Here is a 25609-nt window from a genome sequence, read left to right as displayed (position 1 = left end):
GCTAACCCATCCCCCCACCCCCCTCCCCTCTAGAAACCTCAGTTTGTTTTTCAGAGTCCATTGTCTCTCATGGTTCATCTCCCCCTCCGACTTACTCCCCTTCATTCTTCCCCTCCTGCTATCTTCTTCTTCTTTTTTTTTCTTAACATATATTGCATTATTTGTTTCAGAAGTACAGATCTGTGATTCAACAGTCTTGCACAATTCACAGCACTCACCATAGCACATACCCTCCCCAATGGCATAGAGTGCTTCTTACCCAATAACAAGAATGCTGCCATCAGCAGCCACTTTTAACCATGATGTAGATAGATACAAGTCAATCGGATTTCTCATTTGCTTTCACACATTTGAAACTACGCTATTTACTTAGCAGATGCTCTGCACAGTTGCCTTGACAACTACTCTTTTAAGACCATTGAGCCATGAAGACAAAAGTTTAAGCAAAGTAAAAAAATAGCTATTCTTTTCAAACGGTTGCTCTGGTCAACTAATTAATCATAATAAATGTGATATTGCTGTGCAGTTTTAGCCAGTTTCAGACCAGTAATTAACATGTGTTCTGTTTGTACAGTTGGTACCAATTATCTTAACAAAGGTCAAGAGCATCACTGAGGCTTCTAATATTAGAAATTTATGATGAACAACATTTCCAGTATTATGTCGGCTTTCTGCATTGCCTGACCTAGAAAAAGACACTGTCTTGACCTTTCTGAATATTGATCTGTACAGTAGACCATGAACAAAAGATAACGCAGTTTGAAAAACAGTTATGGGAGCACTTTAACCAAAATGGATAGGTGTTTCAATCAAGCAGTTCCAAATTTCTAATAAGGTAAAGAAGACAACATTGAACAAGCAAGACAAGACAAAACAAACAAAAACCAGAGCAACAACAAAACAAAAACAACCAGAGCTAAACCTCATTAAGGCTGTAAAAATGTCCTCGCTGCTCAGACAGCGGAACAGGTGATTAGCTCATAATTTTGTTTCATCTTCTTCATATTTCTTACTAACATAATAGTCAAAAGTTCCCTTTCTTTAAGTCAGTCATTTACATGAATGAATTCAGTGTGTAGAGACACAGAACCTTGAGATTACCACAGGAAGAGAGCTGTGTAATGGCAAGAGTGTCAGAAGTCTAGCCAGCCACCATCTGTGGGATGAGCTACAGATGCTCAGAATCCCAGTACTATTTCTACATTGTCTTCAGTTCAGAATGCTAAATGCATTTTCATGGCTTGTAATTAACCTGTATTTCAGATTTTTACTGGAAGATGTGTGTTCTACTCTTTGCTTTAAAATCTAAGATGATATAAATTTTGTCCAAAAATTCCAATGTGTCCTTTCCTAGTAAAACTGGTTCATTATGGAAATCCAGAAATATAATAGACCTTAAAATTGTTTCACTGTATTTCACGTGGAAAACATAACATGAAATCTTTTATTATATGTATGAAAGTTTTATTTTTTCCTAGAAAGAGTTTTTCTGGTGTTCTGAGGGATTCCAATTTAAAAGCACGCAGACAAGTAGAGAGAAATCAAAGTATTCGTTACTAAAATTGAGCTAGAGAACCCAGCTTGGACTTGGTTACAAAATGTGCATTTTGCAGTATCTCTACCGAATTGCAATCATTCTCCCACTGACATACAGAACACCCAAAATATCTGCAGCCTCTCTGGAAGTGAAAGACATCATAGAGTGGCCTCATCTCATGGACAAGTGGAGAATGGACTCAGCCTAAAGAAAGGACAGATCCCTATCAGAGACCCAAAGAAAGGGTAGAGCACATTTGTGAGGATAATTTTCTAAATGTTGCCGATCAAGTAAGAAGAGTAAATAAGCAGAGAAAATTTAGTCTCCTTCCCAGTATTTCCAAGATGGTGGAAATCTCTATTTTACGAATCAAGGTAGAAATGCAGAAAGGCAGGAGGAATTTTAACCTCCCCCACCAGATTCCTTACATTTTGTCGTTTCTTATATTTTTGGCTTTGAGTGCCACACTTATGGTTAACCAGGGCTTTGGTTTGCCCCCAGAGGGGAAGATGAGCAGTGTCCTAAAGTAATCCTGCTCTGCGCTTTGAAAAGCAGGTTGCTAATATTAACTGCTTGTACAGCTCCTTTTGAAAACCACCAAAAAGTCCACATTCCAAAGGTTCTGAACTTAATTAGAATAATGAAACAACCCCAAAGCTAGGGTGAATTTTTCACCCCCATAACCACTAAAATATATTTTAATCTTGCTTCAAGCCACATCCAGGACTAAGAAAGAAACCATCAAACTCACTTTTTTATTTGTTCATTTGCCCAATTATGTATTGAATAATATATTGGTGAATAAATATCTATCCATCATGGATATAATAGAATGGACTATTATATAACAGGTACTCTTACTAGTGTTGTTTATATATCAGTAAGTAAAAGAGACACATGATTTTTTTCTTATGTAGTTGCATTTTAATGAGAATAGACAGGCAATGATGTAATACATAAGGTAGTAAATTATGTGATTATGACTACTGTTGCAAAAAGAGAAAAAAGGAAAAAAGAAAAGGGTGAGGGTTCTAGAATATTAGGGGGGAGTTACCTTTTTAAGTTTGGTGATTACGACAGCATTGTTGAAAAGGTGACGATGAACAGAAACTTACAGGAGATGAAGAAATGAGCCAGCATTCCACGTTAAAGAAAAAAAAAAGAGGTCTCAATATGACTTTATCTCCTGTTATTGAGAAATGCATTTCTTGTAAAAAATTAAGTAAGAAGGTATGTATTCAAATGCAAACAGGTGAAATGTCTAAAATCAGAGTATTTTAAAAAATCAATGTTCTGATCAATAACGTTATTTTAGTGACCCTAGGTTTACAAACAGCTTTTGGCAATAGAATCCTTTCTTTATGTGAATTTCATATGGTGTGGCACGCTAGGATATAAAGCAGCTAAAAGCAGGCCTTCTCCATTAAAGTGGGGATGAGAAGCCTCATTATAGGTCCTAGGTCACTCAAAGGACACAATTTGATTTCTCAAATAGTGAAGCACCGATTAAAATATGTAAGGTGGATTTATATGTGTAAATATAGAAATGTGTTTTATAACAAAGTGAAAAAATTTTACAGAACAATTTATAGTATGAGACCTTCTTTTAAAAGAACTTCTTTAAAAAATATAGCTTCATTATAATGTGTGTGTATGTGTGTGTATATAGGAGAAAAAAATCAGGAAGAATAACCATTAACAGTGGTTACTTCATGGAAGTGAGCTACAGAATGCAAACAAAAGGATCTATATTGTTTCAGGGGCTTACAGTGACTTTGCATTGTTTTGCGTTAAATATATATTTTTTAAAAAAGAAACCATTGCTCAATGTTGTCCCATATAAGTTAAAAAATATGTATTTAAATCAAATTCTTTTCAATTTAAGTCAGACTCAAAGAGTAAAACCAACATGATCATTAGGTACCACTGTTGAATTCTATGCAAACCCCAGAGATGATTTTTATCTGCCAAAGTACTCCCGTCTGCATACTATTATCCATCACTCAAACTCAGTATTAACACTGTTAAGCAGATGGTGGTTTCTAAGATCAATCATAGCCCAGGGCTCGTGGGAGGAAGCACCTCTCTAAGGATTAAATGGACACTTTGGATTTGTATTACATATGCCATCCAACATCTGTCAGATAACAACACTCTTCTTTGCTGATTTAGGACAAAGTTACTAACTGCAACCTTGTCCCCTAATAAAATAGTTGTATTAAATAGATATAAAGGGGGAATGACTTATTGGAAAGATTTTCAACTGTATTTTTAGGGACAATTCCACCTTAAAATTACCAATTGATATGCTTCTTATGAAAAGGGGGTTATAGACACAAAATATTCTTCCTCTCAGAATGGAAAAAAAAAAGGCTGTTGATTCCACATCTTTAAATCATAGATTATTAGGGAAAAAAACCAGAAAAGGCAAGAGAGTTAATATATGGAACTTCCAATAATATAATATTTTAATAATGCCACAGGCACTGTGATAGTTAATTTTATGTGTCAACCTAACCGAGCCAGAGGATGCTCAGATATTTGGTTAAGCATTGTTCTAAGTGTGTCTTTGAGGGTATTTCTGGATGAGGTTGACATTTGATTTAGACTGAGTCAAGCAGATTGCCTTCCTCAGTGTGGGTGGACCCCATCCAATTAGATAAAGGCTTGAATAGAACAAAAGTCTGAACAAATAGGGAGAATAACCTTTCTCTGCCTGACCAGATTAGAGCTGAGGCATCCATCTTCTGCCTTCATACTCAGACTCAGATTGGAACCACACCATCTGCTTTCCTGGGTCTCCAATGTGTTGACTGCAGTTCCTGGGACTTAGCCTCCATAATTAGATGAGCAAATTCCTTATTTTATCTATCTACATAGATAGATAGATAGATAGATAGATAGATAGATAGATAGATAGTAGATAGATGATAGATACAGATAGATAACCTATTGGTTCTGCTTCTTTGAAGAACCATGACCAATACAGGCACTTTTTAAAATTAAAAAAAATGTCTATAAATAGAAGTTTTAAAATTTTCTCCTCATTCTCCACTTTGTAGGCCACTGATCTAGAACCAGGAAAGAGACTAGCTGAACCCTCTCTCCTGCCTACTTACTGAGTGTTCTATAGTCCTGGGCTCTGCCTAAGAACTACGTTAGCCCTTTGGTTAGGACGAAATATGGCTCCTTCTTTACAACTTGCAATTCCCTAGTAGGCTTTGCAGGAAAAGATAAATATCGGTCGGGATATAGCACAATAACCCCAAAATCCATAGAAAGGCACATTTACAAGAGTAAATTCTCTGACCATTGCTCTATTTGTTGTGGTTCTTGTTCACCATCTTCTCCTCTATCCCTCATGATAATCTGCTCTTGATTCAGTTTTGTTTTTAATGCCTTTAAGATGTCAACAACAACTCTCAGTAAATTCAGATGTAGGCAGATTAAAAATATAAACTGAAGGGAAATAATACTGAGTTTGGAACATCCAAGTAGATAATACTCAAGAGTGTCTCTAGAAGATAAATTATTGTAAAAATAACTTTTCATCTCTTCCTACACATGAAGGTGGTCCTGAAAAATAAAACAAATAATTAAATAAGACTTTTATGCAGCTATGAAAATCTTTAATGACTCTGTTTCAGAGACTCACAAACAAAATGAGTAAGAGATAGAAGAGATATTATGGATCGTCTGGAACAGTGTTTCTCAACCTTTTGTTTATTATCTCCCTCCAAAGAAGCTATTTTAGACTTACTATTTTCTAACTGTGCACCAATGAAATTTTAACATCACACATAGTATATCAGTTTATATCTTAGATGCACATCTGTGTTTTATACATAAAAAGAGCAAGGTGCTTTTGGCTCCCCAGAAATAATTTTTATGCTCTTGGGAGCAATATAACCTCATTGAGGATACATAATCTAGAACAAATGTGGAAACAGAGGCCCTAAATAGCAAAATAACTTCTCTCCTTGCTAATCTAGCTATAACAGAGTTAGTATTCTGATATGCTCTTTTTTAAAAAAAATTTTTTTAAGATTTTATTTATTTGACAGAGAGAGCACACGCATGTTCCAGCGAGCCAGGGGGACACAAGCAGGCGGAGCAGTAGGCCGAGGGCCAAAATGGAGGAGGAGCAGACGCCCCGCTGAGACAGGAGCCCAACTCCACATTGGCTCCATCCCAGGACCTTGGGATCAAGACCTGAGCAGAAGGCAGATGTTTAACCGACTGAGCCACCCAGGCGCCTCTGATGTGCTCTTTTTTAAAAAAAAGATTTTATTTATTTATTTTAGAGAGAGAAAGAGAGTGCATGCGAATGGGGGGAGGGACCGGGAGAGGGACTAACAGACTCCCCGCTGAGCACAGAGTGCTCATTTTTCTGCTGACCCTTTCCTTGTGGCACCCCTGATACGCTCTTTTCTAGTACAAAACTCTTTGTACACAGTCACCTTATCACACCAAATCTGAAAACACATAATTTTGTGAACAATGGAACATAATTTTGGCTGGATAGACAGAGATATACAGAAGTGAAATAAAAATTAGTACTAATGTGAATTCATACTTTAAAATTGTATTTGAAAAATAGCTGTGCTTCATTATAATTAATGTGCTAATGTAGAAAGTATCATTTGCTATTTTTATTATCATCACTATAATTATATGTGGTTCATAAAAGTGGCCTCCTTTATAAAGAGTATGAATTAGAATAGACTTTATATTTATTAGACATTTTAGGAGAATTGATTAAATTTAACTTTCATCAGAAACTCAAAATTGGATTTTAAAATGTTATAGCTCCATGTGTTTTGGTTAAATTAATGGGTAGCTTAAAAATATTTTACCCAAAATGAAATGTCCTAACTATAGTGTCAAGCAAATAGGTATGTTTTCAGTTAGGAACAAAATATATACACATATGGAGAGTAAGAGGAAAATGAAAAGATAGGAACATTTGTCTTTAATATTTCATTTTTGTCTTTAACATTTATTACTTAATAAGTATATACATTCCCTGTGGAGCCACTTGGAAAATATAAAAATACAAATTACTGAATCTGGTTCTTTCTCAGTGTTTCCTCTCTCAGTAGGTGGCAACAGCTAAAAATCTGAGAGTCATCTCTGACCCCTCCCTCATCCTGTTCCCATTATACAAAGTTCTACGGAATGAACCTGGAGACATGCACTGGTTTCAATCTCTGCTTTCACACCCTACACTAAGCCAGTAAAAGTTCTGCATCGAATTGGCCTTACTGATCCCAGTCATGCCCTTTTCCAGCCATTTACTTCACAATAAATACTGAGCCTAATTCAATATTTTTAAAGACAAAAATGCAAGTTCAGTCACATCATTGTATATATAAAATCGGGTAGATAAAATGATATGTTGTTTTCATTCATATGACTTTTTAATATTAAAGATAATGGTTATAAACATGTGTGTGTATTGGGGGGTTTCTTGAAGTTTCTGTTTCATATCCTTTCATATTTATATAGCTTGGTTTTAATGTATTTTAAATGATTTGCCTAAACAATTTGTAAACATAATTTTACTCTATGTAATATTTATTTACTATAAGCATTTTCTAATATCTTGATCTTAACAATATTTGACTTTTGGATTGTAGAAATTCTTTTTTTTAAGATTTTATTTATTTATTTATTTGAGACAGAGAGAGAGAGATCACAAGTGGGGAGGAGGGTCAGAGGGAGAGGGAGAAGCAGACTCCCCGCTGAATAAGGAGCCCAATGTGGGGCTCTGTCCCAAGATCCTTAGATCATGACCTGAGCCGAAGGCAGACACTTAATTGCTTAATCGACTGAGCCACCCAGGACCTCCTTGCATAAATTCTTAATACTTATGTAGAAAATATATTTCTTTCGTATTTCTTTTAGCAATACATTTAAATGTTCATAAATTTTTATTATGGTTTATTTTTTGTTTTTTTTCCAAATTGCAGTTTACTTTGTGTAGGTTATATTTACAAGTGTTAGGACTATTCAAAGATGGTTTCTTTATTTCTAATTTTAACTAATGTGTTCTTCTTTACATTAGATTATTTTATGATTAGTGTGCGTGAAAACCCATGAGATCATCATGTTGTTTAACTTACTAGTTACATTTGGTGTTATAATTTTATCAAGATTACAATATACATTAGGAAACAATCCCCTTTATTTATTAAGTGGACAATCATAGATTATACATCATGGAATACTTAGTTACAAGTGTATATAAACTTGAGTAGCATGCACAGGGATATAGTTCTTCTGCTACTTTGTTTCATTGGCTTCAACAAAGGTAGAAAGATGATAGGATGTTTAAGGTAGAAAGAAGGGCTATCTGGAGATAGAGAAGAATAGGAAAAGTCTTGAATATTGAGTGAAATGTTAAGGTAACGGATGTATATTTGCTGAATGATACTTCAACTTATTACTCATTTAAAGTTTTTTTTTTAAATCCCAATTTATTGCAAACATTTCTGTGGGAAAATTTTGTTATTCCTATTCAGATGTTTTGCCCACATAGAAATAATTGTTTTTATAATCTAGTATTTCTTAAAGTGAGGCATCTTAAAACATAATTGCCTTATTATTATAGCTGCAATCATGATATAGTCACATCTACATTGTCAATGTGCATTCAGACTTGGTTGTTTATTAATGCATGCTTGTTACATTATCTCCCAAGACAGGATGTGGTCTCTGTGGTCTTTTTTAAAGCATGGACCCCCCGGCACACATACCCTTGAGGTATAGGATGAAAGCCTTTTTAATACTCATCAGATATTCCCTGGCCATGGGCTGCTATCTTCTTAGCCAAGGGTGCTTCTAAGAACCAAGGGAAATCCTTCAGAGATAGGGTACTTGAGAATCTTTATTAGCCCAAACTTACGAAGCCAGCTGTAAAATGGTGTACTGTGTCAGTAAAGAGGAACAGAGTAAGGTACCTTATCATGTATTATACCCCCATTAAGCATATAAAATCAATGTTGACGACCAAAGTCCTCAAACATCCTACAGTTTAGTACTATCCTACAGTTAGTAGGATAGCTGCAGTTACATTGTATAGTTAAGACCAAAGCAGAGAAAGAATACAAAAAGCAAAATTATGTCTTTCTATTTTATCTCTTCTATTGCCTTCTTATTTATAATGCTTTTACTCTATGTAACATTTATTTACTATAAGCATTTTCCAATATCTTGATCTTAACTATATTTGACTTTTGGATTATAGAAATTCTTTTTTTTAAGATTTTATTTATTTATTTATTTGAGACAGAGAGAGATCACGTGTGTGTGTGTGTGTGTGTGTGTGTGTATCTGCTTCTGGATTTATAGTATGTGTTCTAAACTTTCTAGAATCAACCTTGAATTAATATTATGACAGTTCACATTAAAATATAAGGAATTGACAATAGGACAATGTATTTACACATCCTCTGACCCTTTGTGTTGTTGTCATATATTTTAATTCCACATATATTAAAAAGCCCCATAATACATTACCAGTTTTTAAACTACAGTTAATTGTCTTGCAAGGAGTGTAAGAAAATAAAGAAAAGTGACCTTTTGTAATTACCCATATATTTAGCATTCCTATTGCTCTTTACTTCTTCCTGTAGATTTCAGATTACATCTGGTGCTATTTTCCTTTGGCCTAAAGAGCTTCCTTTATCAGCTCTTATAGTACATATCTGCTGGTGACAAATTGTCAAAGTTCACTTAGCTGAAAAAAATCTTTATTTCACAAACACAGCATTATTGGTAACAAAACAATAGTGGGTTAATATAAATACACCAAATTAAATCCGAAGAGGTCAAGAAAAGAAGAAAAACTGATCAAAGAACTCACTGAATAAATAGAAAATAAGTAGCAGGTGGACAATACACACGTAATTTTATCAGTAATTTTTTAAAATATTTTATTTATTTATTCATGAGAGACAGAGGGAGAGAGAGAGGGGGAGAGAGAGAGAGAAGCAGAGGGAGAAGCAGGCTCCCAAGGAGCAGGGAGCCCAATGTGGGACTCGATCCCAGGACCCCGGGATCATGACCTGAGCCAAAGGCAGATGCTTAACCATCTGAGCCACCCAGGCGCCCTATCAGTAATTTTTAAAATATAAATTAGAAGAGATTGTATGAATTATTTTAAACATAAGGACCAAATAGTATCTGCATACAAAAACCAAAGAAACACATAGTTTAATCGCTTCTACTTCTTTTATTCAAGAAAAAAATAAATATTGGTTAATGAAGATTGTTCTGGGTTATAAAATGCTAGGTAATAAAATGTTTTATTTTAAATATAAATTTAGCAAAGGATCTTGGGTATAACCTAATGTGAATTTTGTGTGGCTTTTCTTCTGTTCTCAGGTTAATATTATGTAGTATTGATTACTTTCACTAGACAGTGCGTTTCTATTGAATTAATAATATTAAAATGACATAAACCTTTCAGCAGTGAAAGTGCCTGGAATTTCTTTCTTTTTTAAGATTTATTTATTTATTTACTTGTCAGAGAGAGAGAGTACAAGCAGGGGGTGCTGAAGGCAGAGGGAGAAGCAGGCTCCCCACTGAGCAAGGAGCCTGATGCAGAACTTGATCCTAGGACCCTGGGATCAAGACCTGAGCCGAAGGCGGATGGATGCTTAACCCACTGAGCCACCCAGGGGTCCTCTGGAATTGTTTTCTGATAGTGATTACTTAAAACACTTGACATTCAGGGGCTCCTATGGAAGACTTTGTGCCCACCCTTTCATGATTCACAGAGGCTCAAGAAAATAAGGTTCTTACATAAGCAACCTCAATTTTAGAGGTCTTAATGTGTTTATTTCTTTTACACATGTCCTCACTAACACCCTGATATTTGGTAATGAATCAATCTTGGTTTACAGAAAAAAGCAGACAGAAAAGTCATTATAAATCATATCATGCATTTGATAACCTTTCACCACAAGTTATATTGCACTGAAATGAAGGTTTCTTGTTAGAATTAAGCAAGGAAAATTTATTTAATTCCTCACATTTAACTTCTTTATTTTGGAAAGCAACCTTTACCAAAATGCTAAAATCGTTTTTACCTGAATTCGTTATATAACTGAACTTATAAAATTTCTTGATCCAAAATAAAACTATTCTCTTAGCTTTAATTATTAAATATTTTTTAAAGATTGTAAAGTAATCTCTACACCCAACATGGGGCTCAAACTTACAACCCTGAGATCAAGAGTCACATGACAGTCACCCCAAATATTTTTTTATGTTGATTTTGGTTTTTGTTATTGTTGCTTTTTTGGGGGGGGTGTGTGTCTGTGTGTGTGTTTATGTTTTAGCATTGCATTGAGGGTAGTAACAATCAGACTTAAGGTCTTACCATAGATTTCCCATTGTCTGGTATAGGAGTAAAGTCAAAGTTGTTCCACAATTTAAAGAATTACATCAATTTTTTATCTGTTAAACACATTTCAAATGACAACCAATGTTCTCTTTACTCTAGGACACAAAATATTATTTTTTCATTCTTAGTATGTGTCTTCTATGATACTGGGTTTGGAAGAAAAGCCCAAAAATTTATGATATCTTGAAAGGCCAAAGTTGCTGAGGCAGCACAGGAAAATAAATTGGTCCCTTAAGGGATAAACATAGGCTCTTTGCAGATTACAGTGGCAGCGTGTGTCCTCTCTAAGAGACTTTCTGGATGTTAGAGTCTTGGAGAAGTTTGCAAATAAAGGCCTCTCAGATACCTTGGCTCAGGCCACATTTCTGCATCTTTAAAGCTCTCAAAGTTGCATCTCTCTGGTCACTATTCCATAGTCACATCTTCCTCTGAAAGACTGCTGCTGAGAAATCTCTGCGTTCAGGGATTCAAAGGATTAGATTGACCCCATTTAGATAATCTACAATATCTCCATTTTAAAGGTGTCCAGAACCTTAATCATATCTCCAAACTGCCTTTTTTCCATGTAAGGTAATGTATCCACAGGTTCTAGGTATTAGGGGGTAGAAATCATTAGAGGATTATTATTCTGCCTACCAGAATTTTAAGTACTTTCACTAATAAAAATAATTTTAAAAATAGTGCAAAAGTAAAGGAATACCAATTGTCCATACCAATTTGCAATGGACTAAATAGTGTCGCCCCCAAATCCATATGTTGAATCTCTGATTCCCAAGATGACTGTATTTGGAGAGTGGGTCTATTGGAAGTACCTAAAGTTAAATGAGGTCACAAAGGTGGGGCCTTCATCCAGTAGGGCTGATGCAAGCTGCTAGAAGTGGAAGAGACATCAGAGGTTTACAAACAGATGTCTGAAGAGACTTCAGAGGTTTCTCTCTTGCCATGTGAGGACGTAGAGGGAAGGCAGCCATTTACAAGCCAGGAAGAGGGCTCTCACCAGAAAGAAAATTGTCTAGTACCTTGAGCTTGGATTTCCCAGCCTCCAGAACTATAAGAAAGAAATTGTTCTTGTTTCAGCTAACCAGTCTGTGGAATTTTGTCATAGCAGCTCAAGCAGACTGATATAGTGTTCTACTCATTTCAAATTAGTAATAATATCTATAAAGAATCCCCTTCATGCTGTAATAATTTCAGTAATGTGTTTATATATGTGTTGTGTTTGGTTTTGAACATTATAAGCAACATGATGCTTAATTTTTAACATTTACAGTGGTCATATTTTATATCTAAATACATGCTACTTAACACTTCTGGTAATGAGTTCAAGGTGAACTGATACCACTCCATATCTTCTCTTCCAAAAGAAGTCTGTAGTTCACCATTCTTCCCCTGACATTTTAAGAAAGGGAGATCAAATTTCTATCACCTTTTGTGCATTGCTAAGTCTTCACAATATATAAATTAAAAAAATAAAGAAGGTAAACACGAAGAAAATATATCTGAACACAAAGAAATAGCAAGGTACCATCTAAGCTCAAAAAAAGCAGGGGCCTCTGAGAAACAAACTGAGGGTTCTAGAAGGGAGGGGGGGTTGAGGGATGGGTTAGCCCGGTGATGGGTATTAAAGACGGCACGTACTGCATGGAGCACTGGGTGTTATACACAAACAATGAATCATGGAACCCTACATCAAAAACTAATGATGTAATGTATGGTGATTAACATAACATAATAATTAAAAAAAAAAGCAGGGGCCATACAACTTTTAATTTGCCAACAAATTCCCAACAGTAGTACTCTAACTGAAGACTTGTTGAACGGCTGAGTGGAAATAGATTCTTTCCACAAAAACACATCACATAACCAAGTTAAAAGCTTGCAGTATTGTTGAGTCACTCTATTGTACACCTGACACTAATTTAACACTGCATATTAACCAACTGGACTTTAAAAAAAAAATAGGAAATGACAATAGCTATCACTATGAAAAACCAAAGATGCACCAAGATGGAGCTAATCATTTTATGTGGATTTAGTAATTTAATTTTTGTCTTTAAATCGGGGTATTATAATCGACTCCATTATACAGATAAGAAACTAAAGCTCAAAAAGTTTAACTATTTTGTTCAGTATCAAATACCACAAGTAAGTTAAAGGTCCAGGACTTGAAACCAGGATCAGTAGATGTCTAAACCCATATGTTTACATAGATGATACTACCCGCCCCAATAATAAATAGCTTAACAGATCATTTAACAGCCTTTGAACATGGAACACGTTTGTCCTGGAGAAGCATGCTCAAGTAGTAGAATTTTATTTTCTTCTGTGTATGTTGAATATAACAAGAATTGATTTTATGTATTTCATTGTTCGGTAGTTTTAGTTAGATCTTTCCTTTTCCACTGGCCCCCAGGACTTCCTGTCTCAGATGCTGCCTGGACATCAAGAGTCGTGTTAGAAACATACTGGTGGGGCTCTTTCATCTCTGCTCTTGATAGATTGTGCTCATGCTCATGATTCAGTCCCCTCCAGGGCCATGAGAAAATGAAGCACCAGGTTAAAAAAAAAAAAAAAAAAAAGCTTACGTATGATGATCTTAAGTAGAGAATTTTCAGATCATGGAATCCTGAGGAACTTCCATAGGCCCTGACTTTACTAGTGTTCACTTAAACATTCCAATGCAACATACATCACAACACAAAACAAGGCATTTTGGACAACTAAATTTGAGAAATGTTAGTATAAAAGAATTTCAATTTTTATCTCAGGACTTAGGTAAGCCTACAACATGGCAACGTTTAATCTACAATGTCAAAGGATACAGCCTGATGCCTTTCTCAAATCTATTTAATCCTTAATCCTTTAATAATTGATCAGTATTCTATGTAACACACTTTGGGAAACACTGGTTGACTAATTTCAGAACTCTAAATCACTTTCATGCTGAGGATTAGATAATGTATTATTAACAGACCTAAAAGTAGAGTCAAAAAAAAAAATAGGCTAGCTTTACATAATCTCAAGGCAACTGAAGATCCTATGCCATTTTAAAAAATGAATTACTTTCAGAAAATGCTGCAATTCCAATGACCTTGATGGCAGAAAGGATGACATTGGGAGAATAGGTAAGGACATCTGTGTCTATGAACAAAAGTATAATTCAGAAAAATTAGGTTCTAAATGCCAATAGGTTTTTAGAAATGATTAGCTGATTTATATTGCTTATATTTTCTAGGTTTTTTTTTTTTTTTTTGTAAATCTAAGAGTGATACTGATAAGACTCCAGGCTAAAAGAATTCTTTCTACCTGCATATAAAACAACATAATTAATGAAAAGAAAAGATTATGAATTAATATAAACATGCTGTTTTCCATTTCTTAGTCAAAACAAAGTAATGGAATGTCTTAAATTCAGCCCTGGCCTAGACTGACAAACTATGGTGATTTTACTTTATAGATGAAGAATCTGGGGCTTAGTAAGGCTAACCTCCTTGTCTAGGAAATTAGGGTCTAAAAAGACCTAAAGTGATTAGATAATTTCAAAAAACCGATTGCCTCCTACATTGTTATACTGAAACTACCTTGGAGTAAGGATTTAAACATATATCAAAACAAGTAATTTAAGAATCCCGAGGTTTGCTCCTGGGAAAGCGTCCTACCACCCAGTTACTCTGCGGCAAGATGACCAAGGGAGACCAAGTCCTTCTCTCTGACATTTGGCATTCAACTCAGTGGAGGAAAAACTTGTGGAACCAGTTGCAAATCTCCTATTCCTCCTGTGAATTCCTTAGATCTCTCTTCTTACAGGAAGTGAATGATCAATGGACTTCTACTGACTGTTTCAGATAGAATTCTTGCTATTTGAAAGTGTTTAAAACAAATGATTAAATGATTATGTTACGAGTATGTCATTACGGTTCCCTCTTCTGTGCCTTCACATATGTTGGATCCTGGACCAGGAAATCCCTTTCCTGCTTTCTTCCCCATTGTTATCAAAGCCTCAGTTACCATGAATATTTCCTCTTCTACAACATTTTCCTGTCTCACATTAGTCTCTCCCTCCACCCGAGATACTATGTCCTACATTATAATGCCTCTCTAATGTCACTGTATTTGTGTATGCCTCTTTCACTAACTTGTAAGCTCTTTTATGAAATCCTGGGCTTGACATTGTATTTAACACATAGCAGCTATAAAGTAAATCATTATTACATGGTATATGAAATGATTTAATCTGGAGTTTTACTCTGGATATTTCAGCCTTGATCAGGAACCCTGAGGCACAACATTTTATAAAATTTTAAAAAAGAAATTATTTTTGAAGTAATAAAGAAGTAAATGTTCTCATGCTTCACTGTAGTTGAAGATGCAGAGACAAAGCAAGAAGACAAGTACTTGGTTTATTTTCTCACAAAACTGCCATTGAAATTGAAGTGGTTTTTGTGTTTTTATAAATAGTCACACTGGTAATGCAATCCAGTCACTTTAGTAGAGGTTCCAAGTTATTTTCATTCTCACTACAAATTTATTTTAAATGTATTAGAGAAGAGAAAATAATAAAAATGTACTGAACTTTCTTTGCTCTAATACAAGTATCTATTGGAGAGATTGATAGGAATTCCCTCAAGGCAAAAATAATGAAGCCATTATTTGGCTTAATCTCATTTGTACTAGGGTGTCTGTGGGATTGGACTTGATGTTTTATTTTGCCCTTTGGAGGGAGAGAACGCTTCTAGTGGAACTTGGAAATAAGATTTTGGATATAAGGGAAATAAAATTGATCTCTGAGAGTTTAGTATAATCAACATATAATGAGATAAGGGAGAAAGTTTATTAAACCAGGTAAAACAGCCATCTGAATTAATCTGCTTAAAGAAACAAGGTATCAGTGGAAGGAAGTAGCCAATTCAGAAATCAGCGTTTATAATATCTACCCATTCCTGATCTTGCTTTAATTTTTCACTCAATAGGGAATCTTCTCATTACTATTTTGAATATCCCCATGCCCCAGTACAACGAAATTGTGTGTGGGGGGGGGGGGGAACCCTAGCCAGGAGTATACCTTGAACAGTAATAAACTCACTAAGAAAATGCTACTTGTCACTTGGCCTTCTTCGCTGAAAGCCCTGATGGAGATGGAGAGCCATCTCAGGACTCAAACAACTGATCTTCCTACTTTGAATATGTCTTTGGTTTTTATTCTTTTTGCAACTATTTCACCATATATGTTTGCCGTCCTCTTTGAACTTGCAAGTCAGGATCTTAAGAGCCACAGAGATGAGATTCATTTCACCTTTCTAGAATCCAAGGCACAGGCTTGATTTTATGTTTGGCTGGAATTCAGCTAGTAACCTTTTCCTCCAAATGGGAACACTATGACTTAGCTCTGAATGAAATGCTTGAGGACAGAGCTTTCCCAAAAGAGGAAGTACAAAGTATGAGGACCCTGGAATATAGGATGGTTGGATGTTTGAGGAACAGTAAGGAGGCCAGTGTGGGCTTCAGAGCCTTGGTGGAGTGTAGGAAAAAATGGAAACAAAGAAATAGACAGAATCTGATCACAGTGAATTTGTAAGTTATGGTGTAGAATTTTAATTTTAATCTATAGATGATAACAAGCCTCTGGAAGGTATAGAGCAGAGATGTCATAACATTTAAATTTTAATAGAATAATTTTGGATGCTTTGTTGAGTATAGATGGGGAAGGACATGTAAAAATACTTGAAATTTTGTTCTCACATTTTCAAGGTTTACAAGAGATGCTATAATTTTTAATATGCATCATTTGAAGATTAAATCTTCTCTTGGAATAACAGAAATTCTATTTGAGTAGACATTGTTCATTGTAACCCTGGGAATAATTAAGACCAGACAGACTAGTTAGGCTGCACAAGCTTGGAACAGCTTAATTGTTGCTATGATGATAATTTCATTATGGAATAAGCTTATAGATTGGTCTTGTATGGTTTCTTCTATGAACTGAGTTATATTCTCACAAAATTCATATGTTGAATCCCTAACCCATAATGAGACATTATTTGGAGATGGGACCTTTGGAGATAATTAGGTTTAGATGAAGTCATGAAGATGGGGCCCTCATGCTGGCCTGTATAAGAAGAGAAAGTGGGGTGAGAGCTCTCTCTTCAATGTGTGAGGATACAGTAGAAGGCTACTGTCTGCAAGCCAGGAAGCAGGCCCTCACCAGGAATGGAATTGGCTAGCATCTTCAAACTTAATGAAAGTCTTATAGAGAACCATATATGTCAGATATTTAGCTGTACTGGATGAATGGGGCATTTTGCAGAGATCAATGACTCTTCAACAAGCTTTACACAAATACATCAGAAGAAGCACTCAATACAAAATCATCAAACACTACTTAGAGAGTTGAATAGCCTAAGAGGCACATAAAAAAGCAAAAGCAGAGGATGAACTAGAGGCTCTGGCTAGAGGAGAGGACTGAGAGTAGCATTTGCTGGAGATTGATAATTTCCTTGAACAAAGATATGTTCTATCAGAAGATAGAACCATAAAAGAACTTAGAGCTAATTTGTTACTGTCCTTCCCTGGAAACAGGAGACTCCTAATATATTTGAGGAATAGCCATTTAGATTTTGCCTGAACACTTTCCAACATGAAAAGGTAATTTCTCCATAGAGGAGTCATTTCTACTTTTGGAAAAACTTCATGATCAGAGTTCTTCCTTATATTTACAATGCTTCTGTATGTCTTCTCAGATGTTCCTTTTTTTCTACCCTCTGGAAGAGTTTAGATTGTCAAAGCCATTCTCTTTCATGTGGTTATTCAGGGCTTTATCACTCCCCCACATATTCTATCAAGCTAAAACTGAGTCACATGGCCATACCAAATTGGAAAAGAGTGTGAAATGCAGTCTACCTGTGCACCACAGTGCAGGGGAGAATTAATTTATTATGTTATGGTTCATATACCTTAACTCAGTAAGAATGTGGAGCCACTGAAGCTTGTCAAGCTGGGGAGTGACAGAGCAGAGCAAAGTTAGACAGGGCATATATGCTCTGTGTAATGAAGAAAATAAACTGTAATGATGCACTAAGAGAACTTTTGTTTGTTTTTAACTCAATGCAGGAAAATTAGTCCATTGCCAATTAAGCTCTTGATTTTTCCTCTAGAACCAATAGCACGTGGTGACCATCATATGACCTACATAAAAGACAAACATATATTTTATTAAAACACTTCAAGCACCCAAGTTTGAAGCTCTGTGTTAATATAAGAGCAAGCCTTGTTTTATGTTCTTAGTCTCACTTTGAAATGATTCACAAAATAATGTGATTTCTCCACCTTTCCAATACAATTTTATCAAATTTCAGTTAGATTACTAGTCATAAAGTAACTATTGGGTCCTAATGTCTAGATGTTGTGGTAGAAATTTGGTCGTTAGCTTCAGCATTCCTCATAAAAATGGGCAAAGTGAAGGACAAAAAAATACAGTTGACTCTCAAAGTATATGTAAAACTACCTGTTTTAAAAAAATTTGTCACAAAGCTCTATATTCTTTCACTCAGCTGAAAAATTGAGCAAAGCAACCTTGTCATGGACAGATTAATTTGGAGAGCAGCTGGGCAAAACAGAACTCCTTCTGGGAAGCACAAGGCTCCAGGCTGATTTTGAGCTAGGTGGTAATGTTGTAAGTAGTGAAAGATATTTCAGATCATGAAAATGTTACCAAGCAATAAAGTCCCCATGCATGTCTGTGAGTAGAATGGGCAATTGGTCCTATAGTACCCTATTTTATTTTATCTGATCTGTGAAGTAACATTAATGAATGCTCTTAGAACTAAGATAAAAGGCTACAACCCAAATCAGGCATGACATGAGGTTCAAAATGATGTAAAGGTGTGAAGAAGATACTCACATTGGTTTCAGGAAGTCAGAGTGGATTTAAAAATATGGTAACAGTTGGATAATTAGTTAAATAATGAGCGAAAAATGACAAAATCTGGAGGAGATAGACTGATTGTGGTATATGTGGGACTGAAGCCAAATGATATAAACAAGGAAAGAGCAAATGAGTACTAAAGGTTAAATCAGTTGAGACACTGTATTTCTTACCGTCAGCTATTTTGTATACTGACCTTCCTTTTGTATATCTATGCTCCATTTTCATAAATCCATCATTGTCTATCTAGAAGGGAAGTTCTATGAGTCCAACATCTACAATGTTTTTACCATCAAGGCTTTAAAAAAGTGCTTTAATATTCAAAATTTATATCTTTCTACTATTAATCATTTTGCATATGATTTACAGATAGGAAATGCAAAATCTAATTGCAAGTTCTGAAGAAAAAAAGTCCAAGTCATTGGGCAGAAAATTGTGAGGACTTTTTTTTATTTTTGAGTATAATAAAATGCCTTGATTTTATATGGATATTTTCCAACAATAGTACTCATTTATTTGTAAAACATGAAGTTCATGTCCCTGTCCAGGAAATAAGTATAATTTCATAAAAGGCTACAAAACTATGAGCTAAAAATGAATTGCCTATGCTTCAGACCACTGGAAAACCTTACTGATATGGCAGGTCATATCAATGTGACTATACAATCATTTCTTATACAATATGACTATACAATCCTCAGAAAGATCTAACGTAGTGCTTTAGACAAAAAGTCTTCTAAAGAGATTAAGGGTGTGTTTCTTAGTTTCTGCCTAGCAAACAACAGAACTTCTCACAAAGTCACAGGACTTTGTCACTCAACCTTCTCAGCAGAAGCCAAAAGTGAAGAAGAGCTCATCTTGAAATGATGTATGGTTTGGCTTTTTCCATAGAGAGTGCACCTTGATATGATCTACAGAGGACCCACAAAGCTTTTTAAAGAATTTATATATTCAGAAACATTGCCAACTTGGACTGAAAAGGAAAAGAAACAGTAAAAAATAGAAAAGAGGTCTTTAGACTTCCAAAATACTTCTGGCAGGAATCAAACTGAGAAATCTACTCAGAATCAAGAATGTATTACCTTTCATAAAAACAGAAGGATGATTTAGGGTGGAATTAAGAACCCAGAAAGCAGCACCAAGAGCCATCAAGAATATTTCCTGGTACTTGAGACCTAATCAAGAAATGTCCAACATTTGCCAAAACTGATTTCAGAATTGCTATGGACCAATGACTCCTTGATAGCTCCCATTTTCTCCCCCTTTTAACAGTAATGGCTATGGTAATTATTTTATGCCTGTCCTATGATTACATGTTAAGTGTGTCTGTGGAAGATCACTTTTGTTAGTTTCACAAGTTGAAGGGACATATGCTGAAGTAGTCATACTTGATGAGCTATATACCAGGAGTCTCATCTGAACCTTGTTTTAGGCGTCACTTAATGACAAGATTTCGGGCATTGCAAGGGAGTGTGTGTTGAATGTGAAAGGAACGTGTATCATTATGGCCAGACTCCAAAATGGTTCCAATGATCTCTGCTTTTGGTATTCACATCCTTGTGAATTCACATCCCATACTGTACTAAAGTTGTCCTCTGTAACCAGGAGCATATGGCAGAAGTGATGGTATAGAATTTATGCTATTAAGTTATAAAAGGGATTGAAGCTTCTCTCTTAGTCTCTCTCTCTCTCTCTCTCCCCGTCTCTCTGTCTCTTTCTCAACACTTCCTCTGAGAAAAGGAAGCTGGCATGTTTGGAATAGCTCCAATAGTGGATGATGTTCATAAGGCAGGTTACTGAAGCATCTTGCCAGTAGTCAGTAAGGAACTGAGGCCTGCCAAGAACCACATAAGTAAGCTTGGAAGAAGCCAGCCAAGTGTTGAGATGATTGTAGCCCTCGCCTACAGACACTGAGCTAAAACTATACAACTAAGCTGTTCCTGGATTCCTGACCTTCATAAACTGGGTTGGATAATAAATGTTTATTGTCTTGATCTGCTAATCTTTGAGATAATTTTTTATGCAATGTTTGTAAACTAATGTCTTTATCTGAAATGAAAATTCCCCTTCTTTTAGAAGGTGACTCTTCCATTACAATTATCACATTAAATTATGATAATTTATTTACAAATTACTAGAATGTGAGGGAAACTATATTTAAGTCTGTTTCTCCAGTGGCCTGACTAGCAACATATAAATACTAAATATTTACAGAAAGGAAGGAGGGAGATAAGAGGGTTGTTTTTTTTTCTTACCTTTTCATCAATTTTCCAGACACAAATTTCACTCAAACAGAAAAACAAATGAAAACTAATTAAGGCCCAAGCTCCCCAAATCAAAAATACTTATTTTTTCCTGTGACATATATCTTTGAGCAATTGAAATATAATGGAATCATGAGGAAGTGGTTAAACAGGTCTGTGTTGAAAAGTTAAAGACCATATCGGCTATGCAACTATGTGCTAAGTAAAACAAACAATATTCTCAATCCCAAATCACTTCCCCACCATTTACTTTCTTATTTTCTTTACAACACACCATGAAAGATAAAGTATTATCTTGTGCAATTGCTAAACATCTTCACTGGACATAGATTGTTGTTTACCTTAGGTATGATTTTTCTTCTTCCATTTAAAAAAAGTATTAAAAAGACAGCTTAGGCAGGTGAATAAATAACATGTCATCCTGTTGAACAGTTATATAATCTCAAACAAAATGGGATCCGGGGTAGATGCAAGCACACAGAAACATTCTTAATGAGCCAAAGGGAAAGACTCCAGCTAAATCCCTGACAGAGGAGCTAAGTTCAGCAAGCTGGGATATCCAAAGTTAATGCTCTTTTTGGGTTAACACCCAAAATATATAAAGAACTTTTACAACTCAATATCAAAAAACTAACAATCTGATTTAAAAACAGACAGAAGAGGGGTGCCTGAGTGGTTCAGTTGATTGGGCGTCCAACTCTTGGTTTCGGCTCAGGGTCGTGGGATTGAGCCCCACATCAGGATCTGTGCTCAGCATGGAGTGTGTTTGAGATTCTCTCTACCTCTCCCTCTGTCCCGCCTCCCTCTCTCTTTCTTTCAAATAAATAAAGCTTAAAAAAAATAAAAAATGGACAGAGGACCTGAATAAACATTTTTTCAAAGAAGACATACAGATGGCCACAGACACATGAAAAGATGCTCAACATCCCTAATCATCAGGGAAATGCAAATCAAAACCGCATTGGAATATCACCTTACACCTGTCAGAATGGCTGGAATCAAAAAGATAAATAACAAGTATTGGCGAGGATACAGAGAAAAGGGAACATTCTTGCACTGTTGGGGGGAATGCAAATTGGGGCAGCCACTATGGAACACAGTATCAAGGTTTCTCAAAAAAATTAAAAATAGAACCCCCATACGATCCAGCAATTCCACTTCTAGGTCTATCTGAAGAAAATGAAAACGCTACTTTGAAAAGACCTCTGCACCCCTATGTTTATTGCAGCATTATCTACAATAGCCAAGATACAAAAGCAGCTTATGTATCCGTAGACAGATGAATGGATAAAGAAGATGTAAGCACATACATCCTCATATATACAAGGATATTGCTCAGCCATAAAAAGGAACAAAAATCTGGCCATTTGCAACATCATAGATGGACCTAGAAGGTCATGCTAAGTGAAGTAAGTCAGACAAAGACAAATACTCTATGATTCCACTTATATGTGAAATCTAAAAAAACAAACAAACAAACAAACGAAAGAAAACAAAAACCCCAAAACAGGAACAAATAAAACATACAGATACAGAGAGCAAACTGATGGTTGTAAAGGGGGATGAGAGATGGGTCAAATGCCTGAAGGGGATTAAGAGGTACAATCTTCCAATTATGAAATAAATAAGACATTGGCATGTAATGTGCAACATAGGAAATGTAGTCGATAATACTATAATAAATTTGTATGAGGACAGAGGGTAACTGGACTTATGCTGGTGACCATTTTGTAATGTATGTAAATATCGAATAATTGTGTTATACACATGAAATTAATATAATATTTTATGTCAATTATTTTTCAATTTAAAAAAGACAAAAAAATTAACAAAAAATAAATTCAGCCCCCTTTTCAATTAAGAGTGTTTTGGCCGCTTTCCACACACACTGGAAGGGAGCTCATCTGTCAGTTGTGAGGGAAGAATTATGGGGCTTAATGTTACCAGGTAATTAGTAACCTTTATATGGTCTCACCAACACAGGATGTCCCTAGCCAAACTAGACCATTCATATTCATCAAACAAGACACATACTTTTCTCATATTTTTCTCCCTGCTTGGAATCCTTTTCCTTGCTTATAAACTCACATTTCTGATTTCTATTAGAATTTAAATAATATATTAAAATGTCATTAAAATTTGCTTTAGATGTCTTTGAGAACTTTGCAAACAATGGAAATTCATTGAGCAGCAATGTCATTTGACACAGCAAAGCATAGACCGAGATGTCTGTATAATAGTTTTTATTCAATCTTCAAAGGCTATCATTAATTTAAGAAACTTTGTAATCCCTAAGGCAAGTTACAATCCAGAACTGAAGAATCAAAGCTCTAAAATAGTTCATATCTGTTTTTATAAAATGAATTGAGTGCTGCTTCATTAGTTAATGTGCTACACATTCTGAATACAATGATAAATATGATATGATCTTTATTTTAGAGGGAATTATAGTTTAGAGGCAGTGATAAGAACACAGAAATACACTTTCCACTATAAATTTTAGCTAGGGTGGCTGGTGATGTGATGAGCAGGTGCATGGGGCTGTAGGAGCTCAGTATAGAAAACTTCCCCGAGACCAGGATTCCTGGAGAACCCATGCGTTCCATAGAGGAGAGGTGGGAGCAGGTAAGGTAGGGTGAGTTTTAAAAGACTGAGAAACAGCATGTAGAAATGGCCTATATGAAAATGTGAGGCACCATAGTCAGTTCGGTCTTACTATGGCATCACCTGAGTTAGAAGCAGACACCTACATTGTGGGGCCCAGTGCAAAATGAAAATGTGAGACCCTTGTTCAGAAACGATCAATAATGCTTCAACAGAACATTATGCCAAGTGCTGCGCCCTTCTGAGCAGAGGGCTTGTGCCGTTGCTCAGGTCATATGCCCGTGACACTGAGCCTGTCTAGGGGCCATACACGGTGGTTAACAAGCTGATCTCCAGAATGAAGCAGACCTGGATTCACATCCCAGCTCCGTTCTGTATTGACAGCTAAAAAACACAGCAGTGCTATTTAAGAAGTGGCAGTTGGGAGCCCCACATTTAGATTAGGCCTCTTCTTTATGAAGCAAAGTGTGTAAAGGTTGCCATAAAGGCCAAACAAGTGAAATACTTTATACATTACAGTGGTTGGAATAAAAATTGGGATGAATGGGTTCCAGAAAGCAGAGTACTCAAATACGTGGATACCAATCTGCAGAAACAGCGAGAACTCCAAAACGCCAATCAGGAGCAGTATGCAGAGGGGAAGATGAGAGGGGCTGCCCCAGGAAAGAAGACATCTGGTCTGCGACAGAAAAATGTTGAAGTGAAAACCAAAAAGAACAAAGAGAAAACACCTGGAGATGGGGACGGTGGCAGCACCAGTGAGACCCCTCCGCCTCCTCACAAGAAAAGGGCCCGCGTGGATCCCACTGTGGAGAATGAGGAAACATTCATGAACAGAGTTGAAGTGAAAGTGAAGATTCCTGAAGAGCTAAAACCATGGCTTGTCGATGATTGGGACTTAATTACCCGACAAAAACAGCTTTTTTATCTTCCTGCCAAGAAGAATGTGGATTCCATTATAGAGGATTATGCAAATTACAAGAAATCTCGAGGAAACACAGATAATAAGGAGTATGCTGTTAATGAGGTTGTGGCAGGAATAAAGGAATACTTCAATGTGATGTTGGGCATTCAGCTACTCTACAAATTTGAGAGACCACAGTATGCGGAGATCCTACCGGATCACCCGGATGCACCCATGTCCCAGGTGTATGGAGCACCACATCTACTGAGATTATTTGTACGAATCGGAGAGATGTTGGCCTATACTCCTCTGGATGAGAAAAGCCTTACATTGTTGCTAAATTATCTTCATGATTTCCTAAAATACCTGGCAAAGGATTCGGCAACCTTGTTTAGTGCCAGCGATCATGAAGTGGCTCCTCCTGAGTACCATCGGAAGGCTGTGTGAGTCGAGGTGCCAGCCCTCACTTCGTTTGGATCTCTGTAAACACATTTTTGTTTAGTCCTTCTCTTGTACAAATGATGTACTTTGAAAATGTTAGTGTATAACAGAGTTGATGTTTGTTTTCTGCTTGATCTTAAACAGAGAAAATAAAAGGGGTTAGAGCTCCTTTTTTCTTTAAAAAAAAATGTGAGGTCAGAAAGAATCAAAACCTCCAATGGGATCCCTGAAGTGAGGCTGTTTCCTTAACAGAAAGCTTGATGTGAAGTTGTGCCCTAAGGAGAAAGTCAGGTCTTAGCACAGATAAGAAGATGCGGGGAGCGTTCATCACAGAGGAGACTCAGGCAAAGGTGGTTGTCTATCAAGGACTGGAGGGTCAGATCAAAGTTCTGGAGGAACAGCATTTGAGAGAGGTAAGAGGGGAGAGAGAATAGATAGATAGATGATAGATAAATAGATAGATGATAGATAGATAGATATTAAGAAAGCAATCTGTAGTAAAGGAACATTAGTAATAACATGCATT

General features: G+C 36.0%; 1 pseudogene; it reads left to right on the top strand.

Moving 5' to 3' along the window:
- The first annotated feature begins 24287 nt into the window (after positions 1-24287).
- LOC114219969 (mortality factor 4-like protein 1 pseudogene) lies at positions 24288-25215 on the top strand (annotated as a pseudogene).
- The last annotated feature ends 394 nt before the right edge of the window (positions 25216-25609 follow it).

The sequence above is a fragment of the Eumetopias jubatus genome, unplaced genomic scaffold (genome assembly GCF_037043125.1).
Source record: "Eumetopias jubatus isolate StellerSeaLion01/CBP00866 unplaced genomic scaffold, mEumJub1_p1.0 scaffold_13, whole genome shotgun sequence".
Classification (NCBI taxonomy): Eukaryota; Metazoa; Chordata; class Mammalia; order Carnivora; family Otariidae; genus Eumetopias; species Eumetopias jubatus.
Note: the sequence above shows the minus strand (reverse complement) of the source record. Positions and strands in the feature narration are given on the sequence as shown.